General features: G+C 48.4%; 1 pseudogene; it reads left to right on the top strand.

Annotated features, from left to right (window-relative positions):
* The first annotated feature begins 270 nt into the window (after positions 1-270).
* Positions 271-839, top strand: LOC116078247 (annotated as a pseudogene).
* The last annotated feature ends 8,962 nt before the right edge of the window (positions 840-9,801 follow it).

Genomic DNA, 9,801 nt, shown 5'->3' with positions numbered 1-9,801 from the left:
ACGCCTGTGGGGGGACTTCCTTGATTGTTAACTGTTGCAGAAGGGTGTAGCCCATTGTAGGCTGCACATTTCCCAGGCTACGTGAGAAACGTCACCAAGCATGAGCCTGTGAGTGAGCCAGGCAGCAGTGTTCCTCCGTGGTCCCTGCCTTGGGCTTCTGCTTGAGTTCTTACCATGACCTTGCTCAGTGGTGCGCTTGTGACATGAAAGTGTAAGCTGAAAGTTTCTTTTAATGGTGGCATTAAAAAAAGCAGAATGGGCGTTTGAAGCATGGCGGATGACATAGATCAGCAACAGACCACCAATACCGTAGAGGAGCCCCTGGATCTGATCAGGCTCAGCTTGGATGAGCGAATATATGTGAAAATGAGGAATGACTGAGAGCTTCGAGGCCGGTTACATGCGTATGATCAACATTTAAACATGATCCTGGGAGATGTAGAAGAAACTGTAACGACGATAGAGATTGATGAGGAGACATATGAAGAGATATATAAATCCACAAAACGAAACATCCCCATGCTCTTCGTCCGGGGAGATGGTGTTGTTCTAGTTGCCCCTCCGTTGAGAGTTGGCTGAGAGAAAAGATGGATCCTGTGTAGGAAAGTGGAGACTTTGCGTCTTGAAATGTACAGGACACTCCCAGAGAGAGAAGCTCACACGCATTCTGATAGTTAGGAATGACTCGAGGATCCCTCTACCCTCAAAGAAGTTCATTTGCAAGCAACTCACAAGCTCTCCAGCTAAATGATCTGTCCCTTCCTCCAGCCCTCCAAATCAGTGTGACTGCCTTTTCTCTTTACAGGAGTTGGCTTGCCCGTTGTTCTTGCAGTTACTTTCAGGTTGTTTTTCTTTAAAATAATTTGATGTTTCCTTTTTAAAAAAAAAAAAAATAATAAAAGCAGAATGAAACTAGGACAGTGACTTAATAAAAAAAAAAAAAACAGAAGAGTTTCCTGTGCTTAGGGAGTGAAACGTGGGTGTTAATGTCTCTTTGATTTTTCGTTGTCATGGTCATCGCTAACATCACTATCACTATCACCATCACTATCACCACATCACCATCACCATCACCATAACCACATCACCATCATCATCACTACCAATTATCAATTATAATTACATAGAAGCAGAAGTGTGAGCTGGGCACAAGGTTTAGAATGTAAAAGCCACATTTATCAGCCCACCTTGAAATAAGATCTGGTGACATAACCAAGTTCTGGCCAGTGAGGGAGGATTGTGTCAGAAGTCAAGCCCTTAAAAAAAAAGAGGAGCAAGCCCTTTCTTTAACGTCCACCTGGATGGAATACGCAGGTGGCTATGGCAGCCATATTGCTTGAGGTGGAAAATAAGTCCTGGAGGGTACAGTCATGGGCTAGAACCCGAGGCCTGTGGACATACCACACCAGCCTTGGACCATTTACCCTTCAGTGTTGTGGGGAAGAAAAACAAATTTAACTTTCTTTTGTGCTTAGGATCAAACCCTAGACCTGACCTCTCTTCTTGTCAAACACCTTTACTACTGGATGGCACCCCTTAAAGCTGGATACCTCTTAATACTGATGACATCCTTACCACTGGGCAGCACCCTTTACTATTGGGTAATGCCCCTTACCACTGGGTGAGGATATCCCTTACCACTGGATGGTACCCCTTACCACTGGGCAACACCTCTTACCACTGTGTGACACTCCTTACCGCTAGAAGACACTCTTACACCTGGGCGACACCCCTTACCACTGGATGACACCCCTTACCACTGGATGACACCCCTTACCACTGGGTGACACCCCTTACCACTGGGTGACACCCCTTACCACTGGATGACACCCCTTATCACTGGATGGCACTCCTTACCACTGGATGACGCCCCTTACCACTGGATTGCACCCCTTACCACTGGATGACGCCCCTTACCACTGGATGATGCCCCTTACCACTGGATGACGCCCCTTACCACTGGATGACACCCCTTACCACTGGATGACACCCCTTACCACTGGGCGACACCTCTTACCACTGTGTGACACTCCTTACCACTAGAAGACACTCTTACACCTGGGCGACACCCCTTACCACTGGATGGCACCCCTTACCACTGGATGACGCCCCTTACCACTGTGTGACACCCTTTACCACTAGGCGATGCCCCTTGCCACATTTGTTTTTCAGTGTTAGTAAATGAACCTAAAGCACGCTAAGCCAGCCTGCTACCTTTGAACTACAGCCCCAGCTAAATGGATAATTTCTATCTCATATGTAGAATGGGTATATTATCTTTTAGTACTAAGTAATGTAATTGTTATGTGTAGAAAGAGTGAATAATCTACTAGGTGGCTTAAAAAGCAAAAGAATAAGGAAGGACAGAGAGCCTTGTGTTGATGATATAGAGAGAAACACAGGGAGGAGCCAGGCATGGTGGTGCATTCCTGTAAGCTCAGCATTTGGGACAGAGAAGCAGGAGGATCAAGAGTTCAAGGCCGGAACTGGCGAGATGGCTCAGCGGGTAAGAGAACTGACTGCTCTCCCAAAGGTCCTGAGTTCAAATCCCAGCAACAACAGGGTGGCTCACAACCACCTGTAATGAGATCTGACACCCCTTTCTGGTGAGTCTGAAGACAGCTACAGTGTACTTATGTATAAAAATAAATAAATCTTTGGGCCAGAGCAAGCAGGAACTGAGTGAGCCAAGTTGACTGGAGCAAGCTAGGTTGACCTGAGCGAGCAGAGATCCTAACACAAGAAGGCTCACAACCATCTGTACAACTGCATAAAAATTAAATAATAAATAAACTTTAAAAAAAAGAGTTCAAGGCCTGGACTATAAACGAGAGAGACCCTGTCTCAAACAAACAATACACATCACATGTACGGAATATACCACGCAAATGCCTATTTTTATTTTTAATTGTGTGTATATGTGTGTGGGCTCATGCACCTTTGCATAGGACCTGGTGGAGGTCAGAAGAATGTGTCAGATTCCCTGAAGCTAGAGTGACAAGCAGCTATGAGCTGCCTGACATAAGAGCTGGGACTTGAACTCAGGTCCTCTGAAGGAGCTGGCTGCGCTCTTAACTACTGGGCCATCCTCTAGCCCAGTGTTTCTCAACCTGTGGGTTGAGACTCTCTTGGCAAACTGCTGTCTCTAAAATTATATACACTACAATTCATAACATTAGCAAAATTACAGCCATGAAGTAGAAATGAAGATGATTTTATGGTCGGGGGACACCATAACATGAGGAGCTATATTAAAGGGCTGCAGGGTTAGGAAGGGTGAGGCCCACTGTGCTAGCCCAAGAGCTCCCTACAGTTTTGTCCAGGGTGGATCTCTTATCTCCATGTAATTCCAACCGTGGAAGGAAGAGGGATTGATTCCCCAAAGGGCAGGAGCTACAGAAGAGAGATTGTTACTGGGGTCTTACTTTGGCCTCGCCTGAGCTTCCTACGACTGTGATCTCTTGGAAGGGATTCAGAGAAAACCCACAGAGCACAGGCCAGAAGGTACACAGCATTTATTACAATGTAAAGTGGAACGCTCTTCAGGCTGTGGTAGAGGAAGGCCAAAGGCACCGGCCGGCCAACCTAACCCTTCAGCTGGGCTTTATTCCATTTCCTCAAGTTCCATGCACAGACGGCTTTCCTTAGGGATGCTTTCCAGACCAGGTGATGGTCATGCCCATTGTGGTCGATTCTTCTGGGAGGGGGCAGGGGTATGTCTGTGGTCTTGATCAGAAACTCCCAGCTGCATAGAAATCCCATAGCCTCCTGTGTGGTTCAAAACGCCATCTCTCCAACTGTGACCAGAGAAAGAATTCAGATCTCATCCTTTAGACCAGAAACCGGAAGACAGCTTTAGCTTTTCCTAACGACTTTACAAGCCGCTGGCTGTGAGGGAGAGGCCCGTCTTCAATGACCGCCAAACCTGCTAATATTTAACTACCTATCTAACTGAATGGAAGGGGAAGATGGGAGGGCTGGGGGGTGGGGGGGGGAGGAAAGAGGAAGAGAGGAAGAGATAAGGAGAGAGTAAATAGTTACCTTCAAGTTAATGGCCAAAGTGGACGGTGATTTTTAATTCAGAGAGACTGTTTTTCAAAGTGGAGGTGAATTGAAAGTCTGTTTCCATGCCCTAAAAACTAGGCTTGGATGAGCAGGGAGAAAAAAAAATAGTGTCTTCTACAGGAGAAGGCACTAAAGGACAGGCTCTGTGACAATCAGGTGAGTGTCAGCAACACAGTCACCTCCAGCCATAAAGGATAAGGCCACCAGGCAGAGGATGTGGCTGAGTACAGGACAATTTAGTTACAAGACAAACTTAGAGCATGGAGGGTTTGGTCCTATGTACTTAGTTCCCTTTCCTGGGGCCACAGGGCAGGGTCATGGCTATCCTACGGTGCTGGTCCAGCAGCTGTGACATCATAGGCTGCCAGGTAATGAGTGGCTGGCTGTGAGACACACTAAATAAAGCCGGCCCAGAATAGCCTTTCCGACTCTCACACTGTCTGTTTCTCTACGGTACCCTGTCATTTCCTGACCTCATTGCTACCCTGAAGTTGCTGTGTTGTATGAGGCACAGGAAAGGGACAGTTTAGACTCCACAGGGCAGGACAGAGGATAGCAAACTGCACTTTGTGGTTGTGTGGGATGGCTGTTTGGTTCTAAACAAATGCTTGGGCCTGAAAACATAGCTTAGTGGACAGAGCTAGTGGGGTCCTGTGGAATGGAGGTCAGTGGACAGAGCTAGTGGAGTCCTGTGGAATGGAGGTGGGTTTCTCTGAATAGGAGGAGACCCTAGGTCTGTGGCTATCACTTCAGAGTTCCAGGACTCAGGCCAAGAGTGCCTCGGTAACAGAAGAGAATGTGACCTTGGGCCGGAGCATCATGAATCTTGACAATACGACTTAGCTGTTGTTAGTAATGACTGTTTCTTGCATTTGTATATTTGTGCACACGAGCCTTTGATGTGGTTTGATGGACTAAAGGGAGGACTACCAGCCAAGGCCTTGGCGTCGGGGGTTCTTCAGTGGAGGGGATGCGGTTTCTAGTCCCTACCTCACCTCTCACCCACCTGCTCACCCCGAGGCTGCATTTACCTGGCCTCCACTGAGATGGCATTTGAATAGAGCCCTGAAGGTTGGACAGTAGATCCCAGGGCCTCCTTTGCATATCTCCCTGGGTCTCCCACCCCAGGCTCTAGACTTCCTGGCTCCGGTGGTGGTTCTGGATGCCTGGTTCCCATCTTTGTCATTTCCTCTTGCTTTGCAGTGTGTCTCATTTTCAATCTTTCCATTTGCTTTTCCCCCAGGGTTTTTCCCCTTTCTCCCTTTTCTTGCCATGTGTTCACTGGCTGCTTTCAGCCACTGTCACCATTCCAACCTCCTATCCTAGCCCCTCCCAATGCTTGGGACCAGCTGCTGCTTTCAGTCTCGGGTATTCCCCCAGTCATACGCAAGGCTCTCCTGGGATAATTGTCAAACCAATTTCAGGTCTTCCTGGCATTTCATGTTCTTTTGAATTGAGACTCTGGAGGGAGGCCTTTCTCAGAGATACAGAAATCTGGGCCAAGTCACTGGTTGTATTTTTATCCTTTAGGAAAGGTTGTGTGGAGGGAGGAGAAAACAGAGCCATAGGACACAAGCAAGAGAGACCCGGGGCAGGGCTCTTTGGCTTGGTTCCCATTGTCCCCAGGCCTCAGCAGGATCCTTGGATGGTTTTGGATGAAGATTTTGATGGTTTTAGCATTCTTCTAAAGTGTGTCCCCATTTCCTTATGTGTGTTCTAGGTGGGTTTACGATATCTGCAAACAAAATTGTCCTGGCCATGATGGGCTCTAAAGGAACAGAGGTGCCACCCAGGCTTTCTCGGAAGCCAGTGGATAAGGGTGCCAGGGACTAAGCAGGGGTCCTTGTAAAACAGTATGTGCTCTTAACCACTGAGCCATCTCTCCAGCCTCTGTGTGTAAAGATTTCCCTCCCTTCCCCTCCTCTTCCCTCCCCTTCCCTTCCCTTCCCTTCCCCTCCTCTTCCCTCCCCTTCCCTTCCCTCCCCTTCCCTCCTCTTCCCTTCCCTTCCCTTCCCTTCCCTTCCCTTCCCTTCCCTTCCCTTCCCTTCCCTTCCTCTTCTCTCTCCTTTCCTCCATCTCTCCACCCTCGTCTTTCTCTTTCTCTCTGAAGCCCTGGCTGTCCTAGAACTTACTCTATAGGCCAGGCTGGCCTCGAACTCACAGAGATTCCCACCTTCCTCTACTTCTTGAGTGCTGGGATTAAAAGTGTGTACCACTATGCTGGGGCATGTGCAGATTTTTAACTGCATAATTTCTTTGTAACTTTTTAGCAGGCGCCTTGATCTGCAGCCTAAATATCCACTTGAGGGAATGGACTTCTTGGGGACTTGCGGTCATAGCTGGCCCCAGCCCCAGGACGGGAAGGTGTTTGTTGGCAGCAGCAGCTCGGGCACAGCCTTCTGGTCAGCAGAGTCAGGCATGGAGGCAGAAGCCAAGTTGGAGAAGCCGGACTCCTGGCCCTCATTTGTGGAAGCTGCCCCTCTTTCTCCTCCCCGCTTCTCCTCCAACTCTTTTTAATTCTCCCGCCCTCTCTCCTCGTCTCCCTATTCCCCTTTCCTGTCCCCAAGACAAGCTGAGCAAAACTACAGCTAACCACCAGGAGGGAATCTAGAAAAAAAAATGAAAGTGGCATCACATTAGTGACCACCCAGCAGGAAGTGGCAGACCACAGCTCGGTGACACAGCCGACCATAGAATACAGACCCGACAACATGCTCCACCCAGGGAAATGTTGCCAGCGATCCTTCTAGTGACTTATCCCACCTCTACCAAGCGATGTTTGGAGTGATCCCCCAGCTTCTTCAGGAGTTTTTTCGCTGGGCATCCTTTTTTTCTGACACCCAGAAGCTAGCACACAGCTGCTCCGCCCGCACCCACCATCATTTGATACCCAGATGCACTCCGATTCTCTCTTTCCTCACTTTCTCTCTCTAGACGGACAATCTGTTCCCCAAGTGGAAGAGGCAACAGGGACTGTCACTTCCACCTGAAATACACTCAGTGAGGATGCTGACAAAGCACTCTCTGCTGTGTCTGGTAGGCCCGTGTCTGGTGATTAAACGTGACTGATGGAGATCTCTCCGGGGGTTGAGAACACGAGTCTCTGGAAATAACAGGGAAAGGGGAACGCTAGCAGTCTTGTAAACGAGAATGCTCTAGAAGGCCTGTCTGCAGTCCAGCCAAGGGCAGGGCCTGTGGTGGAGTCTCCAGCTTGCTGTCCCCGCCACTTCTTTCTATCTGAACATCATTTACCCAGAGAGCAAGGCATGATTCTCCCTGCTGTTGGGGAGGGTTAGTGCGGGTGCTCAGTGGATAAAGCTCCATTGTGTGTCTAGTTTGCTCTCTAGTTTTTGTGTTAAATGCCGTGACCAGAACCAATTTGAGGAGAAAAGGCTTAATTCTGCTTACATTTTCAGGTCACAGGCTCTCACTGAGGGTAGTCAAGGGCGGGAACTGAAGCAGAAACCACGGAAGGACCGTAGCTTAAGCGCTCAACTGACTGCTTATACCAGTCAGGACCACGTCTGCCCAGGGCAGGCTCTCTTGCACCAATCAATCATGACAACCCCGCACAGCTATAGCCACAAGTTGATCTGCTTTGAACAGTCCTCAAGTGAGACTTGTCCTCCTCTGTGACGCTTCCTTGTGTCAAGTTGATAATAAGAACTAACCAGGAGGCAGAGGCAGGTGATTCCCTGCAGGTTTCAGGCCAGCCTGGTCTACATAGTGAGTTCCAGGCTATCCAGGGGTACATAGTGAGACTGTGTCTCCAAACAGGGATCCTCTTGTCTTTGCCTCCTTGACACCGGGATTCCAAGAGTGTCCCACCGTGCCTGCTTTTTTTAATGTGCCTGTCGAGGACCAAATTCAGGCTTCCTGTTCATGCAGCAAGCAATTTATCAACTGTGCCGTCTCTCTAGCCACAGAGGGTGTTGCTTCTCCATCTAAGTGCCTTGTAGTCTCGCTTGTCAATCAACTCACGGATCATGGATCTATTCATGGGCTTTTTACAGTGCCGTCGATCATTGTATATCCTTACCTCCAGCTTTAGTGGAACACGATGTTATTAATACGCTGTACTCTCTTCTCTAGCGATCCCAAAAGGTCCCAAACTGCTCTGTGACTATGGCTCATTGTTGGTTTATACCTTTATGCTTGGTTGAGGCTCCACCCCCCCACTCCACAACAGCCCTCTCTACCTTACCACATGTGGTCACATTGAAACGTCTGTAGGAGTGAACCTGCAGGCTGGACTTGGAAGGAGTCGCGCAATAAGTGTTGGCTAGTTCCTGACAATGATGACAGTGTGGTTCACTGAGATTCCAACGTTCTATTGACCTATAACTGAGAGACACATCCCTGAATACAGAGCCCTTACAGAAAGATTAGGGGTAGGAGAGGCTGCTCATCAATCTTTGAGGTCCTTGCTCAGCCACAGAATTTGTGAGTGAACTGGCTAATGGTGTGAGGTGTGAAGGCTATGGGGCCAGCACTGGACTCTGGTTTCGCTGGCTATTGGTTCTTATTCTGGTGTGATCAGCTGCTCCCTCGACAGTATAGCTTTCTCCTGTGCAAAATGGGGATAACAATTGGTCCTTCTTTCAAGATGGTTGTCAGGGGCTCGAGAGATGGCTCAGTGATTAAGAGCATTGACTGCTCTTCCAGAGGTCCTGAGTTCAATTTCCAGCAACCACATGGTGGCTCACAACCATCTGTAATGGAATCCGATGCCCTCTTCTGGTGTGTCTGAAGACAGCTACAGTGTACTCATTTAGGGGGAAAAAGCTGCTTTAAGGAGATTGTCTGCTTGGGATGAGATAATATATACAGTAGCAATCTCTCAGTAAATAGAGGCCTTTGTTATAATTATAACTATTACCATTGCTATTTGTTATTTGAGATTTGAGAGAGTCTCACTATGTGGTCCTGACTGGCCTGGAATGTAATACATAGACCGGACTGACCACAAACTCACAGACATCCACCTGCCTCTGCCCCAAAAGTGACAGGAGTAAAGTGTGCGAGTACTCAAAGCTTATTGTGTTTGAGCCAGTGTCCTGTGTAGTCCAGGCTGGTCTTGAACCCAAGATCTTCCTGTCTCAATCTCCCCAATGCTGGAATTATAGGCATATATAATATGTTGTGTATATATTTGTGTGTGTTGTGTTTGTGTGTGCTGAATTCTCATGTGCTTTCTGTTTCTATATGTATGCACTGTGCATTTGTGAGTTAAAAGGTAAACAAAATCACTTTTATTCATGTAGTGGGGAAGTGTATATGCCACAGTGTATTTCGGTCAGAGAACAACTGTGGAGATTCAGTTCTCTCCTTCCACCATGTGGGCCCTGGGGCTTGACCCCTCAGGTCGTCAGTCTTGATGACAGGCAGCTTTACACACTGAGCTGTCTGGACAGCCCTGTGTGCTTTTTCTTTATCTGTGTGTGCTGTGTTGCTGTGTGTCCTGTGGTCTCTGTGTGCTGTGTGTCCTGTGTGTCCTGTGGTCTGTGTGTCCTGTGTGTCCTGTGTGTCCTGTGTGTCCTGTGTGTCCTGTGTGTCCTGTGTGTCCTGTGGTCTGTGTGTGCTGTGTTGCTGTGTTACTGTGTGTCCTGTGGTCTGTGTGTGCTGTGTGCTGTGTGTCCTGTGTGTCCTGTGGTCTGTGTGTGCTGTGTGCTGTGTGTCCTGTGGTCTCTGTGTGCTGTGTGTCCTGTGTGTCCTGTGGTCTGTGTGTCCTGTGTG

Source organism: Mastomys coucha, unplaced genomic scaffold (assembly GCF_008632895.1).
Source record: "Mastomys coucha isolate ucsf_1 unplaced genomic scaffold, UCSF_Mcou_1 pScaffold5, whole genome shotgun sequence".
NCBI classification, from domain to species: Eukaryota; Metazoa; Chordata; class Mammalia; order Rodentia; family Muridae; genus Mastomys; species Mastomys coucha.
This window is presented reverse-complemented; position numbering and strand designations above follow the sequence as displayed.